The 21,933-nt window shown below is 39.3% G+C and overlaps 1 long non-coding RNA gene across 1 annotated transcript; it reads left to right on the top strand.

Moving 5' to 3' along the window:
- Positions 1-242: 242 nt before the first annotated feature.
- On the top strand, positions 243-19,644 carry LOC144379728 (uncharacterized). Its single transcript, XR_013443100.1, has 2 exons — positions 243-306; positions 18,942-19,644. It is a non-coding gene; the product is annotated as an uncharacterized LOC144379728 (long non-coding RNA).
- Positions 19,645-21,933: the final 2,289 nt, after the last annotated feature.

Below are 21,933 nucleotides of genomic sequence, written 5' to 3'. Positions count from 1 at the left end.
ACCCCCCCCCCCCCACTAGCAGCCGCAGCCGCCTCTCCCCACGGGCGCGGCCCCGCCGCCACCCCGACGCGCGGCCCCGTGCTGTGGCTCCGCCCCAGGCGCTGGGACGCCCGATCCGCCCCCTCCCAACTCGCCTCTGGACCACTCCCCCCAAGCCCGCCCCGCTGGTCCCAGCCCCTCTCCGAGTGGCTGGAAGGCTCTTGGCTGTCGTCTGGGCGACTTGACTCTACTTCCGGGGCGTGGTCCCGCCCGGGCTGTAAGTAGATCTGAGGAGGTCTGGAAGGAGGGAATTCGCCTCTGAGCAGGGTAAACCCTAGTCAGTCGCATAAGATTATAGTTGGAACTTGCGGGCTCACGGCCTACTAGGGGGAAAAGCATATTTTTAGAGTGCTTCCGCGCCGCCCACGGCTGTGGGCTGGGACTACAAGTCCCGGCCCGCGGGAATCCAGGGGCGGGGCGGGAGAGGGCGGTGGTAGGAAAGAGAGGCATGCTGGGAACTGTAGTTGTGTCACCCCCGCGTTCACAGCAGGTATGTCTTCATCTTACTAGTGGTTTGGTGACTGTTGACGGCAAGTAGACCTTGCCACTTTGGGGAATGGCTACGGCCAAGAGAAATGAAACGTTTCTTGAGTGAAAGAACTTTGGCAAATCCGTCTAAACCCTGGCGAGTGAGCGTCTAAGATTTGGAGTGCATTCTAATACCTACCATGCATGTGGCGAGGGCTCAGTGTTTGCTGAATGAAAGGGAATTTGTCGTCTTGCGCTTAGATTCGCAGCCCTTCAGAAGTGACTTTTCTCCATAGAATGGACTTTATAAATTTTCATACATCTTTGCAAATCTTCTAGTAATCAGAGAATATCTGTTTTAGTCTAACTCACCATTTTACAAAAAAAGCGATTTGTCTAAGATCTCCCCCAGCATATTCTTAGCAGAGACAAAACGAGAACTCAAATCTTATTGCTTTCAGTACAACACTTACATTGCCTCTCACTAAGGAAGGTAAAGATGTGGTAATGTGGCAGAAGTGAAGGATTTGATCCGTGGACTTCTTTTAGTCCCTTATACCCACAAAAAACATTTTTTACAGATAAGCTGGGGAATCTGGTTAAATAGGAAACATAAGTTTAAAAATAATAACAACTAATGTATCCAATCCAATCCTCCTCTCAGAAATACGCATTTCCAGGTGTGCCCTTCTAAATCTCTTCCTATAGGTTTATATGTTGTATGTGCATATAAAAAGATACAGTTTTGTTCTGTATTTAAAAATTTACTTAGAGGAATAGTTCAGTTTCTAAGGTAAGCTTTATCTGAAGCAAGGGTCTGGAGTATTTTACTTTAATCAGATCCTGAGACTCAGTTTCACTGGATGTAAGAAAAGATCAGGATCTGGGCTTGCTCACCTACCAAGACAGCTCACTGTAGGTAACCCTTTTCCCCCAGAACTGGGAAAGAAATTAGACTCTAAGCAAAGAAGTGGGTAGATGATCAGGAGTGCCTGTACTTTCGCTGTATCAAAAGAATGAACAAACCACAGGGTGGTTGATAAAGACTATATGCTAGACAAGTTGTCTAATAGTCTAGGGACAGTCTGATGGAAAGTGTTACTTGTTTTGAGTTATTGAGTCTCATTTTGGCTAGTGTTTTTGCAGTGTTTTTACTTTTCCTCTTACTGGCAATTTTCTCTTTCTTATAAAACGTGAGTGTATTTTGAGTTCTTAACAGCTACCTTTGGCGTCTGATAAAGGTTAGGGAAAACAAATGTAAAGTACCCTTATGTATTTCAACTCTTTTGCAAAGGCTTAGCTGTGCTTTCATCACTTTAGTATACTTAGGTCACGTTTCGATCTACAAATAATTTTTGAGCACCTCAGAATATGAGGCGTTGTGCCGTGTGTGAGAGAGATACAAAAATGTTTTAGGGGTGGCTTCTTAGAGTTTATAGCCTGGTTCAGGAGACAGGAAAAACAATAAACTTAGTTATATCGTGAGTTAATAAATACCAAATGAGTGATACGGACATTGAGTGGTTTAACAATTCTGAGAAGAGAGACTTGTGAACCAGTTATCACATGCAGTGGTCACAGAGGACCTTGAAGGATATGTGAAATTGGGTTTGAACAGAAAGAAGAACGCCCAGATAAGAGAAGTGTTGAAACAAAAAACATGAAGACAGCAAAGCAGAAGTTTGAAGGAGAACTTTTATATGCCTGTGAAGGTGCTAAAGTAGATAGGGATTGGAGAGCATTAAATGCCTGGCTAATGATTTGGACTTCATATGGTCAGTGGGAGCCACCAAAGGTTTTTGAGAATAGAAGGAAAAATAGGAAAATAGTAATCTGGCATTTTTTGGATAAATTGTGACTTAATAAGGGGAGAGAATGGAATGAGGTATTAGGAGCCAATATATGAAGCAACAAAAGCTGTAACTAAGGTCATAGCACCACAATTACAAAGACATAGATGGAGGTGAGAGAGACAAAGAACTCACAGAACTAGGTGACTGACTGACTTAGTGGACAAGAAAGAAGGTAGAATTAAAAATGACTGAAATTACCAGATTGGGAGAGATCAGAAAGTTTGACGGAACACAGGACTATGCATGGTTTGGGCAAATGGGAACGTTCATGCACAAATGGTGAGAGAAATCTGCACATCTTTGGAGGCAGTTTGGCCATAAATGTATAAAAATGGAAACATCATGCATGTTGTAGCTGAAAAATTTATAGATAATATTTATAGCTGTATACAAACATCTATGCTTATTGCAGCCTTATTTATAATGGCAAGAGTAGAAACAATGTGCCTGCATATCAAAAGGCACTGGTTAAAAAACAAAATCACATACATATAATTAAGGTTTTTTAAATTTTTTTTTAAAAAGATTTTATTTATTTGACAGAGAGAAAGAGAGAGCGCACAGCAGGGGGAATGACAGGCAGAGGAAGAGGGAGAGGGAGAAGCAGGCTCCCCGCTGAGCAGGGAGCTCAATGCAGGGCTCAATCCCAGGACCCTGGGATCATGACCTGAGCCAAAGGCAGCCACTTAACCAACTGAGCCACCCAGGCGCCCCTAATTAAGTTTTTTGAAGCCATTCAAAATATGAAAAAAATAGTCTATGTATGTTGATGTGAAATAGGTCCCAAGATCTTCTTATTAAATGAGAAAAGCTAGGCATTGTGTTTTATGTATTCTTACTTTTATGTAAAATGGAATGTGGATAAAATGCTTGAACACAGAATTTTTCTGAAGGATATTTCAAAAACTGTTAGCCGTGTTTGCCTCTAGGAAGGCCTTGACAATTTTTGGTAGAAAGGAGACAACTTCCAATGTGTATACCCTTTTATATTCTAAATATTTTTCTGTGTATGCATTACTTTTCCAACAAAATTAAATCTATTCAGATTTTTTAGACTTTCAATCTAGATGATAGATAGGAAGAATGGCAATATCTTTAATAAAAACACCCGAATGAAAAATGAAAGCAGCTCTTATTTGGGAGATTTTTTTAAATAGCCCAGGCTAAGTTTCGAAATGCTGACCTGTTTACACAAGATTCTCAAGAAAAGACCACCTCGCATGTCCTCAGCCACAGCTGCACTTGACCCACATTAACCAATCCATGTAAACTGGCCAGCAGCAACCTGTGGCTTGGTGTAGGAGCATGACCATGGCCAATCAGTTCTCACTGTTCGGAATCTGAACTTAGAAACCTAGAGAGGTTAAGTCATGAAACCGCAAGGGCAGAAGCTGAATGCCGTGGGATACAATTAGGGCAGGCCTTGTAAGAATAGAAATTATAAAGAATCTGGTTAGTCACGAAAGGAACATTAAGCAGGCATGCAGAGATATGTAGAGATGTCACAATATGACCTGTGTGGCCATGAGAGAGATGGGGAGATTCCCTAGGACAACTTGACTGACTGAGGACTTTTCAGGACAGGTTTGGTTGGCATTTATTCCATAAATAGATTCTGCTTTTCCTGAAACAGAATAGGGCAAGAATAAAGAGCCTGGGCTCTGAAGTGAGAGAGATGAAGTTTCAAGCGCCCACTCGATTTCTTCCCTGGGGTGTCACTTCAGCTCTCTAAGCCTTGGTTTCGTCTTCCAGGAGGTGTGTTGCAGAATTAGTGTACCACACATCACCCTTGCTCCCAGAAAACACAAAGTAAGAGCCGGTTAAACAAATAAGCAATGAATGCTTTCTGGCCCTTTAATTTTTTACCTCCTGTCTTTTCTTCTTTAGGCTCTTGCCCTACTCACTAGCCACCTTCACTCTGGGTAAAGACATGAGGGATGAAAAGAAAGCCAAAATACCGGTTTCAGAATTTATCTTCTTAGTGCATTTGTGAAGGTTGGAGTGAGAGTTTGAAACCAATAATTCAGAATGGGTTTCAGGATTATCTACCTGTTTCATATTCACTGTATCCCTTTCCCCTCTCAGGTAAAAGTAATGCTTTATATCTGTGTAGAAATTCTAACTTTTGGAGTATTTTTACAACTATTCTCTCATGAAAACTACCTTTGTTATGGCTTACAAGGCATTATAACTCTTTGTGAGTTCTTTTTTGTTCTTTTTAACAACTCTGGGAGGTAATTTGGCATCCTTGTCCTCATTAATAGATGAATAACTAAATAAAACACGGGAGTGAACATGACCAGCTCACTTGTAAAAAACAAATGTCAGACGCGTATCCAGAACCCACAGGTCCTGAGTTTCCAGCTTGTTGCATAAACCATTGAGTCACAATGCTTTAATACCTGGTGTAATTTAAGTGAAACTACAGATGAGGAGTCAAACCATTCCTGAGATTCTCCCAAAGTAGAACTTCTAATATTAACTTGTCATTAGAAACATCCCTCAGTCTTCTTTGTACTTTCAAACTAAAGGACTCCTAACTAGGAAGTTATGGGAGAGTGAATAAGAAAGAAGGGAGGGAAATTCTTCTCTAATTTATTCCTGATATCCCTTACTCCCTCATTCCTAGACCTGTTACAGCAAAAAAGCTGTTGACCATCTTTAATCCGTGAGTTTATTTTTGAGGTATGTAGTCCAACAGATAGGGAACTGGGGAAAATAACAGTATAACTTTTTAGTCTAGTGTGGCATAACATTTTTAGAAGAAAGACATAAAAATGGAGAGAAGTTTGGAAAGGATGATATTTCTTTAATATTTAGTATGTATTCCTAAAGCTAATATTTCAGAGCTTTTTGACCTAATACTCCCCATTTATTCTCATAACTCTGTCCTAAAGTAGGTAAGCCAGGTATGATTATCTCCTTTCTTTATGCATTAGAATGCTACTGGGAATAATAATGCCTAAGCTTAAAGGAATTAAAATGATCTGCCCAAGGTCACATAGATGGCAGAACTGGAACCAAAATCCAAGTGACTCTCTGCTCAATGAAAATTTTCCAGTGTTACATAACAAAAGTCAAATAGTGTAATAATAAATACTAACTGCAGGTGAATGCAGTAATTAAATCCACCCTGTAACTTTTCTATCTCATATTTCTTAACACTGTTTCATTTAACAAAGAAAAATTAAAATTTTATAAATAACTTCAAAGTCAACTAGTACCTTAGCATCTAATTAGTGATCCTTCAACATAATGACATTTAATTTCTATATTCAGGAATGGATCATTAACAAGGGCTGTGAAATATGATTGTACCATATAAAATCCATCCAGTGTATTGATTGGACTCAGACCCAGTTATCAACAGAAAGCCCCAAAACAAAACAAGCAAAAATCCCTTTCATTCAGTGACTGCTAATATTTTAGATTAAAGATAAATTGTAGACAGAGACAAATACTGAATGGTCTCACTTAGATGTAGAATCTGAAAAAGAAAAGAAGAAACCAAGCTCATAGAAAAAGGGATCAGACTTTTGGTTACTAGAGGCAGATGGTGGAGGAGAGAGGGATTTGGAGGAAGATTTTCAAAAAGTACAGACTTCCACTTAATAAGATTAAATAAGTATTAGGGATGTAATATGCAACATGATGACTATAGTTAACACTGCTGTATAATATATAGGAAAGTTAAGAGAATAAATCCTAAGAGTTCACAAGGAGAAAGCTTTTTTTTCTTATCTTATATGAGATAATGGAGGTTAGTTGAACTGATTGTGGGAATCATTTCACAATATATATAAATCAGCCCGTCATGATGTATGCATTAAACTTACATAGTGATGTATGTCAATTATTTCTCAATAAAATTCGAAAAAATAAATTGTGATTCCATTTGTATCAGGTATCTGAAACATTCAAATTCATAGAAATATTAAGTAGATTGGTGATTATCAGGGCCTGAGGGTAGGGGGAATGGGGCAGTTGTGGTTTTTTTGGTTTTTTAATTCCACTATAGTTAACATACAGTGTTATATTAGTTTCACGTGTACACCATAGTGATGCAACAATTCTATACATTACTCAGTGCTCATCATGACAAGTGTACTCTTAATCCCCTTCACCTATTTCCCATATTCCCCCACCCACCTCTCCTCTGGTAACCATCACTTTGTTCTCTATTGTTGAGAATCTGTTTTTTGGTTTCCCTTGTTTTTTTCTTTGATCGTTTGTTTTCTTTCTTAAATTCCACATATGAGTGAAATCGTTTGGCATTTGTTTTTCTCTGACTGACTTACGTGGCAAGATTTCATTCTTTTTAATGGCTGAGTAATATATACATATATATCTATATACATACGTAAACTTCTTTACCCATTCATCATCAATCAGTGGACACTTGGGCTGCTTCCATAATTTGGCTATTGCAGATAATGCTGCTATGAACATAGGAGCGCATATCTTTTCAAACTAGTGTTTTCATATTCTTTGGGTGAATACTCAGTAGTGCAATTACTCCATCATATGGTAATTCTTTAAAAGATTTTATTTATTTATTTGAGAGAGAGAGAGGGAGGGAGAGAACAAGTAGGGGCAGGGGCAGATGGAGAAGCAGAATCCCCGCTGAGCAGGGAGCCTGACATGGGGCTCAATCCCAGGACCCTGGGATCATGACCTGAGCCGAAGGCAGATGCTTAACCTACTGAGCCTCCCAGGTGCCCCAATTTTTAAATTTTTGAGGAACCTCCATACTGTTTTCCACAGCGTCTGCACCAGTTTGCATTCCCACCAACAGTGTACGAGGGTTCCTTTCTCTCCACATCCTCACCAACACTTGTTGTTTCTCCTGTTTTTGACTTTAGACTTTTCGACAGGTATGAGGTGATATCTCATTGTGGTTTTGATTTGCATTTTCCTGATGATGAGTAATGTTGAGCATCTTTTCATGTGTCTGTTGGCCGTCTGTATGTCTTCTTTGGAGAAATGTCTGTTTATGTCTTCTGCCCATTTAATTGGATTATTTGTTTTTTTGGGTGTTGAGTTGTATCAGTTCTTTAGATATTTTGGATACTAGCCCTTAATTGGATATGTCATTTGCAAATACCTCCTCCATTCTGTAGGTTGTCTTTTAGTTTTGTTCATTATTTCCTTTTCTATGAAGATGCTTTTTATTTTGATGTAGTCCCCAAAATTTATTTTTGCATTTGTTTCCTTTGCCCCAGGAGCCATATCTAGAAAGATGTTGCTACTGCTGATGTGAGAGAAGTTACTGCCTGTGCTCTTTTCTAAGAGTTTTATGGTTTCAGGTCCCACATTTAGGTCCTTAATCCATTTTGAGTTTATTTTTGTGCATGGTGTAAGAAAGTGGTCCAGTTTCATTCTTATGCATATAGCTGTCCCTTTTTCCCAAACACCATTTGTTGAAGAGACTATCTTTTTCCAGTTGCATATTCTTTCCTCCTTTGTCAAAGATTAGTTGGTCATATAATCATGGGTTTATTTCCGGATTTTCTATCCTGTTCTATTGATCTATGTGTCTATTTTTGTGCCAGTACCATATGTTTTTATTACTACAGCTTTGTAATATAACTTGACACCTGGAATTATGATGCTTTGCTTTTCTCTTTCAATATTGCTTCTGCTGTTCAGGGTCTTTTGTGGTTCCATATAGATTTTAAGATTATTTGTCCTAGTTATGTAAAAAATACTGTTGGTTTTTTTAAGATTGTATTTATTTATTTATTTGAGAGAGAGGGAGAGAGAAATGGAGAGAGAGAGTTCACAAGTGGGGACAGGGGCAGAGAGAGAGAAGAGAATTTTGAGCAGACTCCATGCTGAGCATAGAGCGTGACACAGGGCTCAATCCTACGGTGCTAAAATCATGACCTGACCCAAAACCCAGAGCTGGACGCCTAACCAGCTGAGGCCACCCAGGCTCCCTACTGTTGGTTTTTTGATAGGAATTGCCTTAAATGTGTAGAGTACTTTGGGTACTTTGGGTAGTATACACATTTTAGCAATGTTTGTTGTTCCAATCCATTAGCATGGGGTATCTTTCCATTTCTTTGTGTCAAATTCAATTTCTTTCATCAGTGTTTTATAGCTTTCAGAGTAAAGGTCTTTCACTTCTTTGGTTAGGTTTATTCCTAGGTATCATTATTTTTGGTGCAATCGTAAATTGTAATACCAACTGTAAATGAGATTGTTTTCTTAATTTCTCTCTCTGCTGCTTCATTATTGGTGTATAGAAATGCAACAGATTTCTGTAGATTGATTTTGATTCCTGCGAACTGATTTTGTGTATCAGTTCTAGCAGTTTTTTGGTGTAGTTTTTTGAGTTTTCTATATAGAGTATCATTGTCATCTGCAAATAGTGAAAGTTTTACTTCTTCCTTACCAGTTTGGATGTCTTTTATTTCTTTTTGTTATCTGATTGCTGTGGCTAGGAATTCTAGTATTATGTTGAATAAAAGTGGTGAGAGTGGACATCTTTGTCTTGTTCCTGACCTTAAGGGAAAGGCTCTGTTTTTCACCATTGAAGGTGATGTTACCTGTGGGTTTTTCATACATGGCCTTTATCATGTTGAGGTTATGTTCCTCTAAACCTACTTTATTGAGGATTTTGATCATGAGTGGATGTTGTACTTTGTCCAGTGCTTTTTCTGCATCTATTGAAATGATCGTATGGTAAGAACCATCCTTTTTCTTATTGATGTGATGTATCAAGTTGATTTATTTGTGAATATTGAGTCATCTTTGCAACCCAGGAATAAATCCCACTTGATCGTGATAAATCCCACTTGAATGATTTTTCAAAAGAAGTTTACTTATTTATTTATTTATTTTATTTTTCTTAAGTAGGCTCCACACCCAAGGTGGAGTCCAGTGTAGGGCTTGAACCCTGAGATTAAGGCCGGAGCTGAGATGAGGAGTTGGGTGCTCAACCAACTAAGCCACTCAGGTGCCCCTATTTATTAAGTAATCTCTACACCCAACGTGGAGCTCGAACCCAGACCCCAAGATCAAGAATCGCATGCTCCTCTGATTGAGCCAGCCAAGCGCCCTGTGAATGATTATTTTAAAATATTGTTGGATTTGATTTGCTAGTATTTTGTTGAGGATTTTTGCATCTATGTTCATTAGAGATATTGGCCTATATTTCTCTTTTTTTTTTTTGTAGTGCCTTTATCTGGTTTTGGTATCAGGGTAATGCTGGTCTCATAGAATGAATTTGGAAGTTTTCCTTCCTTTCTTATTTTTTGTAATAGTTTGAGAAAAACAGGCATTAACTCTTCTTTAAAGGCGGTTCTCTTATTCATTCTTGGAACTCCCATGGCTCCACAAGCCCTATACCCTGCTTCCTCATTCCTAGAGAAAATAGGAGTTACCAAGTTTGAACCCACTCACTCTCTCCGCTCTCCAAGTAAAATTTGGAAATTATAAATTTACCCCATACTTACTTCACTCCATTGTTAGGACTCTTACTCCTTTCCGAGGCTAACCTCTCCCCTGTCAACCCTCTGTGCCCTCTTTTACCTCTTTCTAGTTCTGCTATACAAATTTCTCCTCTTCTTTATCTTGTGTTCAGCCTTTTCCTCTCCACAGACTCCCCTTATTCTACAAAATGCGCAAGACTACCATGAGCTACTACACTGGCCCATCTATTGTGACCCATAACAGTCTGACTACTGGCGCACTTCTCCTAAATGGACTTCCTACTTGCCAGATCTAATGATCTCTTCATTTACATCCTGCTCGACTTGTCTGGAGCACCTGACCCTTTTCGACAAATACCCTTCCTTCCTTGAATTTCTCCCCTTAGTTTTAACTAATTTTTAACGTGAGGTGACACTGACATAGCATGAAATTGATCATTTTAAAGTGAACAATTCAGGGGCGCCTACGTGGCTCAATTGGTTAAACATCTGCCTTTGGCTCAGGTCATGGTCCTGGAGTCCCACATGGGGCTTCCAGCTCAGCGGGGAGCCTGCTTCTCCCTCTGACCTTCCCCCGTCTCATGCTCTCTCTCTCACTCTCTCAAATAAATAAATAAAATCTTAAAAAAAAATAAAGTGAACAATTCAGTGGCAATTAAAGTGGCAATTCAGTTGTGTAACTACCACCTCTATTTAGTTCTAAGCTATTTTCATGACCTAAAAGGAAACCCCGTATCCATTAAGCAATTACTTCCTACTCCTCCATTTTCCCCCCAACTCCTGACAGCCACCAATCTGTGTTCTGTCTCTGTGGATTTACTTATTCTGGATATTTCATATAAATGGAATCATATAATATGTGACCCCTTGTGCCTGGTTTCTTTCATTTAATGGAATTTTTTTTATCTCAAATTCTAATATTTTTGCCATATTTGCTTCAGATTTTATTTAGGTGACAAAACATTACAGATAAAATTGAGATCCTTTGTAGTCCTTCCCTTTCCTCCTTCCCCAGAAATAACTGTTATCTCGGATTTAAAATTTTTATTGTTCTAATGTCCAGTGTTACATTAAGTAGTGTCTTGCCTCATTAAAAAAAAAAAAAAAAGAAAAAAAAAACTATGGTTAAAAGAAAAATGTGACGTAAAATTTACTATCTGGGGCACCTGGGTGGTTCAGTCAGTCGGGCATCTGACTTCGGCTCGGGTCCTGAGATGGAGCCGCGAGCTGGGCTCCGTGCTCGGCGGGTAATCTGCTTCTCCTTCCCCTTCTCCCTCTGTTCCTGCATGCGTTTGTGCGCACGCCCTTTCTCTCAAATAAGTAATCTTTTTATAAAAATTTACTATCTTAACTATTTAAAAATGTACAGTTCAGTAGTGTGAGTATATCCACATTTTTGTGAAACAGATCTCCAGAACCTTTTCATCTTGCAAAACTGAAAAGCTATACCCATTAAATATCAACAGCCCTATTTCCCTTACTCATGGCCACAGGTAGTCACCATTCTACTTTCTGTATGTATGCATTTGATTACTTTAGATACCTCAAATAAGTGGAATCATACAGTATTTGTCTTTTTTCTGACTAGCTTATTCCCCTTAGCATAAGATCCTCAAGGTTCATCCATGTTGTAGCATGTGACAAGATTTTCTTTCCTGGATGAGGCTGAATAATTTTCCATTGCATATATATATACCACATATGTTTAGCCATTCATTGACGGACATTGTTTCCATCTTTTGGCTTTGTGAAGAGTGCTGCTATGAACATACGTGTACGTGTATTTGGAGCAGTATCACTAGGTCTATGGTAATTCTACGTTTAACTTTGTAAGGAACCACTACACTGTTTTACACAGTGGTTGCACCATTTTACATTCTCACTAGCAATGTACAAGGGTCCTGATTTCTCCATATCCTTGCCAACACTTGTTATTTTCCTTAAAAAAATTTTTTTTTAATCTTTAGCCATCCTTGTGGGTTTGAATTGCATTTTGGTTTTGAATTGCATTTTCCAAACGACTTTGATGTTGAGCATCTTTTTGTATGCTTGTTGGCCATTTGTGTATCTTTATTGGAGTAATGTCTATTCAGGTTCTTTGTCAATTTTTTAGTTGGGTTCTTTGTCTTTTTATTGTTGAGTTGTAAGAGTTCTTTATATATTCTAGATACTAAATCCTTACCAGTTACATGATTTGCACATATTTTTTCCCATTCTGTAGGCTGTTTCTTTTTGGGTTTTAAAACACTGCTTTCTGCTCTTTTCCTCCTATTACTCTTTCAAACATTAGCTTTTTCCAGTAGGATAATTTTGATATCCAGTATATTGTTAGTCACTGTTTTAGGTACTGGCAGTAAAAATACAACTGACACCTTTTTATTTCTTTTGTTATCTTCTGTATTCCTCTTAATGCCTGAATATGATCATTTTCCAGAGTTAGGTTGCCTTCTCTATGGAGGCTTCTCACCTTATTTTTGTTTCAGAAAAAGCCTATTTAACCTTCAGGGCCCAATCTGAACATTAGTCCTCTGGGAAGATTCTGTGATTTCACCAATCAGTCACTCTTTCTTTGTTCGTATAGCACTTTATACATTTAGCACAATATTATAACCCTTACATTGCTTTATAATTGTTTATGTATCTAGGATATGAACTCCTTAATGTGTGTTATCCTCAAAGCTAATAAATCTTTCCCAAGCCCCTAGTAAAAGTCTGGCCCAAGTAGTGAATGAATTATCTGGCCCTGGATTTTTAAAATTTATTATTGTGAAAAATTGTAAATTTATACGAAAGTAAAGAGAATAGTGAAATGAATAGCCATTCTTCATTAATCAGCTTTGACAATTATCAACATAGGGCTAGTCTTCTTTCATCTAAATCCCTTCAATTTTCTTTCCGCACAGGATTATTTTGAAGTAAACCTCAGAAATCATTTCATTCATAAATACTTTTCTGACATTTTCACGGGAAAAATTTGGACGTTAAATATAAAACTTTAGTGTACCTGGAGTCAGCCAAACTGAATCTTCAATTAATTGTTCTTCAGTTTTAAGAGAACAAGACAAACCATAAGAGATTATCTGCCATCTCAGAGCTTAAAATATTCAACTTAGTAGGTTCTAGTCTTTAAACAATTCCAGCATAATCTATTAAATTTCTACACTTAGAAAAGCTCAGACAATAAACTGATATTCATTACACTGAACTTAAGATATCAAGGAAATAGCCAAAATAAAATATTTTACTTAAGCAAGAAATATTCTTTTTGGGATGCGTGGGTGGCCCAGTGGTTAAGCGTCTACCTTCGGCTCAGGTCATGATCCCAGGGTCCTGGGATCGAGTGCCGAATCGGGCTCCTTGCTCAGTGGGAAACCTGCTTCTCCTCCTGCCTGCCGCTCCCCCTGCTTGTGTGCTCTCTCTCCCTCCCTGACAAATAAGTAAAGTCTTAAAAAAAGAAATATTCTTTTTTGAGGCAGAGTTTTTTAAAAAACATTTTTGTTGAATATCATTTCACCAGAAAATAATGCTTCGATTTATTTATTTATTTATTTATTTGGCTCCATGCCCAGTGTGGAGCCCAACATGGGGCTTAGACTCACAACCCTGAGATCAAGACCTGAGCTGAGATCAAGAGTCGAATGCCTAACCGACTGAGCCATCCAGGTACCCCGCTTCATTATATTTAGATATAAGATGGCATAGCTAGAACCCCAAGGTGTTTTTTAATTGCATCACATAATGAAGTAGTGTTATAGGAGTATTGTTAAGAATATTGAAAATTACTACTCTTCTTTTAATCTAATAAACATTTTTTATGTTTCTACTTTGCTACTACCTTTGGCCAAACCACTGTCATCTCTCACCTGCCTTTTATGATCTTTGCCTACCTCTGCCCCAAAGGTTAAAACAATCCTTTTCAGACATGTCAGGTTACATCCCTCCTCTGCTCAAAACTTCTAGTGGCTTCCCATCCCACTAAAAGACAGCAGGTAATATTCTCAGTGGGACTGGTATTGCTCACTAGGGTGTACTTTGGAAATCTGTGGCAAACATTTCTGGACATAGCATGATTGAGTACCATTTAGTGTATGGGGGCCTGGGCTGCTGGCCCATCCCGCAGATTCTCTCACTTTAAAGAATTCTCTCTCATCCTGCATGACATTTTTAAAAATCAATTTTTGAGATACAATTTATAAATATATTTTTTGAGGGTTAGCGGTGTAAGATAAAATACACCATTTTAAGTGTACACTTTGATGCATTTGGATAAATATACACATCCAGGTAACCACCACAATAATCAAGATATAAACATTCCCATCACCACAAAAAATCCCCTCGTGTGTCTTCTGCATGACTTTTGGGTGTCCTTTGGACATTTCTGAAGGTGAAGAATCTGTTTATAATAATCTGAGCCTGGAACCTAACTCCATTTGTATATAAATACAAAATATTTTTTGCATGGTTTTAGTGTACACTTGCTTTTCCAGAAATGCAGCTATCGTGTAAATTGAGGGAAGATGATACTCCATTCAGAATTTTACCAGAGGTTTGCCATTTTGGAAAAGCATGTCAGAGACTGAGGCAGCGTCACCATTTGTGGCATTTGAGTTTCCAAGAATACACTCCTCTATCAGTCTGTACTTGTAGCTGTCACATTTATAGTGATTCTACATAAAGGTGACACATTTCATTATGTCATTTGTAGTGTTCATGTCTGAGCATTTACGTATTGCAAAATAAATTATTTTAAATTAGTTTCGTCTATCTCTCATTTCTATTATAGGTTCTTTCATTCATTTCTCATTTATATTGTTTCTTTTGAAGTTCGGTGTATAGGTAGGTTGTATTATCTGTGAGGTCAATTTCAGGATAGTAAAGGAAGAATACAAAATATTTGTTCTAGAAAGAGAGCATTGGGCCTGTCAGATTAGAGAAGCACTGCCCTGTGTATTCTGGTCCTGGTCCTTCCCTCCCCTCCCCTCCCCTCCCCTAGATTACCTCTGATCAAATCTCTTCACTGTTCTCTGTGTTCCCTGGCTGTCGGCATATTGGCCACTGGCTTCCTTGCTGTTCCGTGAAAGCTCCAGGCGTATAGCCACCTCTGGACCTCTGTCTGCATTTGCTGCTTATTTCCTCTGTTGGAATGCTCTTCTGCGGGTATCCACATGACTCATTCCCTCCCTTACCTTTAGGTCTTTGCTTTAAATGCCACCTTTTCAGTGAGGCTTTCCCTGACCATTCTATTTAAAACTGTACCTCTACAATTAATTTAATTGTGGGTTGGTGCTGGTGAAAAAAAATTATTCAGTTCCCCAGCAAAGTGGCATTTGTTTTGATCTGTTCCATAGTCAGCCCTGGGCTCCCTTCTTATCTTGCAGCCTGGTGTATTGTACTGGCTTCCCCATCCCTTAGTCCTGTTTTGTAAAGGCAGCAGTATTCCTGGAGTTTAGAATGGTACCCAGCACAGAGTAGGTACTCTATAAATTTTTCCTGAATGAATGTCTTTAGAACTCCAAGAAAAGTTTTTATGTGATTTTATCTGAAAGTTTGAAGTTTTAAATATTTTTACTTTTATATTAATATGCTTTTCTAAAGAGAAATACAAAGTATATTACCTGGAGAAGTGCCATTTACACTCCCTTATGCTGTAAAAGTTGGTTGGTGCATAATTGGTTCTTTAAAGGTCCTATTGTATTCTTTTCCTCATTAAGAGGATTGACAGCTATAACCTAGTGTTATTTATAAGCTATACCCATAGGCACATTGAAGTGTGCCCTACATATGGTATAATTAACCTGAGTCATAAATTGCTTATCAATCATTTGCCCCTAGGTGTCAGAAGCAATATATGGTGTCTTAAAAATAAAACTAGGGAAACATTGTTAATACAAACATACCTCAATGATTTGAGCCCCTGTTATTTCAGAAATTCAGTTAATTTGATTGAACTGAGCTGAAATTTTTAACCCTTGCCTAACTCCTGAACAAAAGCAAATCAGTAGTGTAAAGAGGACTATAAGAAAATGATCAACCTATTTAAGAGAACACCCTACTTGTAAGTAATCATTTGAAGTAATCATTCGTTTATTCATTCAGCCAGTATTTATTAAGCAGCTGCACATTACAGTTACTGCACCACGCATGAGTCTGGAAATACAGGACCAATTAGGTAGAGTCCCAGCCTTTAAGGAACTGACATTATAATAGATGGGGATACAAGCCAGTAAACAAAGAGGAACAATAGAATGTCACAATTGGCAAAATAGTCTTACGGAGGACAGAAAGCGGTAGAGTTGGGAGTGTAATGGTCACATCTAACTGCAGGACTGGGAATGAGGCAGAAAAGTCTTCAAAAAGAAAACAACACTTGAACTGACTCTGTGGAGTTAAGAATGTGGTTGTGTGGGCTCAGTGGATGAGACGAAGATATTCTGGGCATAAAAAGCAGCATGACCTAGAGGTTTGCAGCAGTCTACCTGGTTAGCAGAATTGTTTGGCAGATTTAGATGGAGTAAAGTGAGATCAGGCTGGAGTGGTGGGTGGGGGTCAGGGCATGGATGGTCTGGTACCATGGACTAAAGGAATTTGAAATTTATCTTGTAGGCAGTGGAGAGCCAGTAAAGTCGTTTTGGCAGGATAATAACATCAGTTTACTTCACTGACGGGTCAGCAGTGGATTAGACAGGTGGAGCTGGGGAGGTTAAACTGTTAACGATAGTCCAGATGAGCAATGATTGAGATCCTCAAGTAGGAATGTAGCAATCAAGATGAAGGGGGGGGGGAGACAGATTGGAGAAATGCTAGAATCTATAGGACTTGCTGATTGATTGTAGTGGAGGTATGGCGAGAGGAAGGATTTAGGACAAGAGTTAGAATCTCAGATGCCTGGAGAGCCAGACAGATGACAGAGATGAATAAAAGGAGCTTCAGCATCCACTGTGGCCATTACAATTACTGCATGACCTAAGAGCTTATCTGAGTCTAACTGGGACATCTGTTACTCAGCTCTAGCTGATTGTTCCATGCAGATAGGACCTGATGTTGCCTCATCTTCTGATTTTTGAAGAGAAACTAAACCTATGTTTCTATGGGAAATGTCCCAAATCTCAAATGTTGGCACAAAGTTTTCTAAAGTTCTATCTGAATCAGATAAAAACGACTTCAACAAATAAGCAGAGAGGTTGCAGCCTCTCTTCTAGGATGACTTCTGTTTTCTAATTTGAATGAGTAGAAAAGTATGGCGCCATTCAATAAGATAGGAAAGGGCGGAGGAGAAGCAGGTTGGGAGGTGATGTGGGGAAGGCTAATGATTACATTTTGAACATGTTGAGTTTCAGATGCCTCAGTTGAATGCAGGTCTGAAACACAAAGAAAAGCCTGAACTGGAAAATAAAGACCTGGGAATTGTCAATAAATAGATGGTAGAGATGACACTATGGAAATAAATTGTTCTGCTTATGGAAAACAATGTATAAGAGATGAAAAGAAAGCCGAGAACAGAATCTTAGAGAACACTATCATTTAAGAGGCAGGCAGAGAAAGAGCAGCTTGCAAAAAACAAGAAATTGTCACAAAAGTAGGGGAACTAGAGATCAATTATATCCTTCAAGTCCAGAGAGATGAATATATTTTAAAAGTGTCAGATTTCTTGAAGAAGTCAGGAAAGATAGAATAAAAGAAGAGAAAGTGTGGAGGGGTGTGTGCGTGTGTGAGAAAGAGAGAGATTATAGTTGATGGGTGAGGCTTCAGTTTTAACCACTTGCTGAGGATGATAGGCCTAACAGGCAGGGTTGCACTGACTGTTTTTGAGAATACAGAGCCAACTGAGATTCCATTGGTCCTCTTTTGTTTTTAGCAAACTTTAGCCTTTGCTCTTCTCTCCAGTAGAATGCTGAGAAGTTATTCTGGTGTTTTTAAAGAAAACTGTCATAGGCAGTTGGCAGGAAGAATTAGCCAGCTTCCTATAAGGTGAACTCCTGATAGAATCATAGATGTCTGAAATAGCAATAAGGCCTGGGATTTGCAGAAGCCATTGGGTCTCAACCCTAGTTACGTATTAGAATCATCTGAGGGGCTTTTAAAACTACTGTTGCCCCAGCTCTGCTCCAGATCAATTAAATCAGTAGCTCTGTGGGTGGGTATTTTCTTAAAACTTCCCAGTTGAGGGGCACCTGGATGGCTCAGTCAGTTAAGCATCTGATGTGGGCTCGGGTCATGATCTTGGGGTCCTGGGGTCTAGCCTCGCATCAGGTTCTGCACTCAGTGGGGAGTCTGCTTGTCCCTCTCCCTCTGCCCCTCCCCCTGCTCATGCTCTCTTTGTCTCTCTCTCTCTCAAATAAATAAATAAAATCTTAAAAAAAAAGAAATTCCCAATTGATTCTACAGTTGATTTCCAAGTTGAGAATTAGTGGAACTTGAATCACCTTGAACTGTTTGGGAAAAACGATACAAAAGTAGAGTTATTCCCATATGTACAATAATAATGGCAGTTGCTATCATTATTCATAAACTGTATAAGAAAAATACATTTCTTTACCTTCTGTGATAGTTTAAATTCTGTTTTGTGCCTCCAATCCCACCAGTTGATGGAAAATTTAAGAGCAATCCTTTAAGCCTCTCCTCCCCCAATTATGCTAGGTTCTGGTATCTTCCAGCTTGGCAAGTTGTCCGGTATTGGCTGAGGTGATCAGGCAAAGCAGCTTGCCGCTGAAACAGCTACCACCCCAGTTGTCCGTGTGGTAGCCTGCTTCTCATGATTCTTACCTCCTGACTTCCATCCCCTTGTGTCACCCCTTCCCCCATCGTATGAGGGTTGGTCTGTGTGACAGATAGAATTCAGGGGAACTAGGGGCGCCTGGGTGGCTCAGTCGTTAAGCATCTGACTTCGGCTCAGGTCATGATCCCAGCGTCCTGGGATCGAGCCCCGCATCGGGCTCCCTGCTCAGCGGGAAGCCTGCTTCTCCCTCTCCCACTCCCCCTGCTTGTGTTCCCTCTCTCACTGTGTCTCTCTCTGTCAAATAAATAAATAAAAATCTTAAAAAAAAAAAAAAATTCAGGGGAAATAATAGCCCGTGACTTTGGAGATTAGGTCAAAAAAGAGACATCGCCACTTCTGACTTGCTGTCTTGGATGTCTCATTCAGGGTGAAGCTAGCCACCATGCCCCAAGGATATTCAAGCAGCCCTGTGAGAGGTGCACGTGGTGAGGAACAGGCCGCCTACCAATGGCCAGCACCAACTTGCCAGCCATGTAATGGAGCCATTTTAGAAGTGGATTCTCTAGCCCTCATCAAGTCTTCAGAGGACTGTAGGCACAGCTGATATTTTGACTACAGCCTCATGAGAGACCCCTAGCCAGAAGCACCCAGCTAAGCCACTGCTATGTGAGATAAATGTTTGTTGTTAACCCACTCAGTTTTGGAGAGGTAATTTTCTGTACAGTAATACATACCTAATGCATCATGGCTCATTCAGATATAAACATTGTCTTTTGCTTGGCATCCCAGGAGCACAGGAATTCTGCTGTTTCACGAGGCATTTGGAGTATGGAAATTATTGTGGGGTTGTCTATGACCCTGTTGACCCCAACACACCATGTAATTATTCTTTCACTGGGATTGTACCTTCCTAGTTTCTGTGCTCAGGAAGCAAGGCCTAAAAGTTCCCCCTTTTCCTAAAGACAGACATATTTGCAGAACCCCCCATCCTTCACACACAGCCTGGGGATATTTTGTTTCTGTCTTGGAGAAATCCTTACCCACCTTTATGGCCATAATATTTTGTTCTTCAGTCTTCTTATCATTTCCAGGACTTTTAGAAATAAAAGTCAAAAAACTTGCTGGCCCAGCTGTTTTCAACCATGTTCTGATCCCTTCCCTGAGAGAGTGAACATGTAGCTATCTCTTTGAATTTTGAGCGGTGGAGAAGGGAAAAGGAAAATGGAGAGAAGAAAAAATTATGGGTAAATATCTCAAAATATATACTACTACAATTATCAATATGTGTTGAGTGCTTATATGCACCAGACACTATACTGAATGCTTTTGGATATTTTATCTCACTGAATCTTTACAGTAAACTATGAAGTAAATACTATTAATCATGCTCATTTTACAAACAGGAGTTTTGGGTTTAGGGTTCAGACTTTTGATCATTACCATGTAGTTTTCTGGTGAGCATGAGAGAGGGTGGATCTAAGGATGCTCATCTTCGGCTTCATTTGTTCACATAAACGTGTATGCCAATCGTAGCCAGTATTTATCTGTTCATTAAAACATTTCTGACAGGCAGTTCTACTCTGTGCACTTGAAAATGTTAAAACTGCAGTTCTAAAATACTAACTCAGACAATTTCATTTAGTTAAGCAGCTACATAGTTAGAATAATTGAAAAGCAGAATGGATGCTTGTAGACAAGATAACAAAGAGGTTTGTTTTACCACACTAACAAGGTAGAAGGATTAAAACTGTCACCTCACAGGTGGAATCTTGTCCACAGATATGCTTTGTTTGGTGTAGGTTTTTTTGTGGGATGTTTGTTTGTTTGTTGTTATTGTTGTTGTTGTTAATTTAAATACCTTTAAGCAGACATACATCTTCCAGTTTCCTGTCTCCTCAGGCCCACCTCTTCCTATCATATTTGACCCGACTAATCACATAGTCGGGTTTCCTATCTACCCCTGCAGACATTTGAGTTTATTTCTTTTGCTACAACAATGAGGAGTTACTGGACAATATTTTACAGCAGAGATAACATGAATGCATTTGCTCTTCTAGAGAAGACCACTTTGGCTTACTGTGGAGGATGAATGGTGAGGCATCACATGGGGAGGGAGGGTATGCAGTACAAGATTAAGAGACTTACTCAAGGAGAGGAAAGAGTCACGATTCCCAGGTTCCTACTGGATGAAGCATTGTGCCACTTACCCGAAATGGAGAAATCAGGTTTTACTCTCTACGTTATATAAAGTCATAATACTTAGGAAGTATTCTGGAACATTTGCAGAAAGTCCACAAAATGGATATCAGGGATACCTGGATGAAATTTACCTGGAGAATTTTCAAAAGTATCTTAAATGTCCCTATAAATATGGTGACATATTTATGTCACAAATCAAGGTATGTGTCAGACATGTTGGAATGTACCACTGGTAACAATGAGACTCAATGTCTAAAACAGGAACTGTTCTGAAAAATCTGGGGCATGTGGTCACTGAACATAAGAATGACTTTGTTGGGGCACCTGGGTGGCTCAGTCAGTTAAGCGTCTGCCTTCAGCTCAGGTCATGATCCCAGAGTCCTGGGATGGAGCCCCGCATCGGGCTCCCTGCTCAGCGGAGAGCCTGCTTCTCCCTCTCCCTCTGCTTGCCATTCTGCCTTCTTGTGCTCTCTCTCTGTCAAATAAATAAATAAAATCTTTAAAAAAAGAATGACTTTGTTGTCTCACTTGGGCTTCCTCTAATCCAAGTTCTCTCTGACTGAAAATATCGACTACCATTAGAATGTACATGTTTAAATGAACATGTCTCAGGTACAGCTAGTCAGTCTGCAGTTAAAGTTGTGCCCCTCCCCCATCTGTGGTTTCAGTTCCCCATGGTAAACTACAGTCCAGAAGCAGATGATCCTATTGTCAGAAGGCCAGTAGCAGCCTAACACCACTTCACAATGCCTACATCATTCACCTCGCTTCATCTCATCATGGAGGCATTTTATCATTTCATCATCACGAGAAAAAGGGCAAATATAGGACGAGAAGATATTTTGAGAGAGAGAAACCACATTCACATAAATTTTATTACAGTATATTGTTATAATTGTTCTATTTTTTTATTGTTGTTGCCACTCTCTTTCTGTGCCTAATTTACAGATTAAACTTTATCATAGGTATGTATGTATAGGAAAAACAGTATATATGGGGTTCAGTACTACCCACAGGCATTCATTAGGGGTCTTAGGCCCTGCGGATAAGGAAGGGCTGTATTTCTTTATTCTCGTCTCAAATAATAATTTAAATAATAATTTCAAACTTGTTTCTACCATACTTTACCCCAGAGCAGTAAGTGGGTAGCCCCATCAGCTGACTTGACTTTCTTTCCTCTCTTTTTCTCTAGTTCACATTCGCTGGAGACATTAATGAG

Source organism: Halichoerus grypus, chromosome 12 (assembly GCF_964656455.1).
Source record: "Halichoerus grypus chromosome 12, mHalGry1.hap1.1, whole genome shotgun sequence".
Taxonomy (NCBI): domain Eukaryota; kingdom Metazoa; phylum Chordata; class Mammalia; order Carnivora; family Phocidae; genus Halichoerus; species Halichoerus grypus.
The sequence above is the reverse complement of the archived record's forward strand: the minus strand, read 5'-3'. Positions and strand labels throughout refer to the sequence as shown.